Here is a 209-nt window from a genome sequence, read left to right on the forward strand (position 1 = left end):
AAGTATTTTTACAGAGTCATTTTCTTTTCAGAAAGTCTTCTTGACTCAGTGTGTGAGATTACCTAAATAGTTGTGTGACATTGTTTTTTTTTTTCTATTTTCTAAAGCATTTTTCTAAGAAATTGGTTGACCAAAACTAACCTATCCACTTGAAATGTAATCGAATATGTGTTTAAAGATGTGTTTGCATGATGAAATTGGTCATGCAT

Source organism: Penaeus monodon, chromosome 15 (assembly GCF_015228065.2).
Source record: "Penaeus monodon isolate SGIC_2016 chromosome 15, NSTDA_Pmon_1, whole genome shotgun sequence".
NCBI classification, from domain to species: domain Eukaryota; kingdom Metazoa; phylum Arthropoda; class Malacostraca; order Decapoda; family Penaeidae; genus Penaeus; species Penaeus monodon.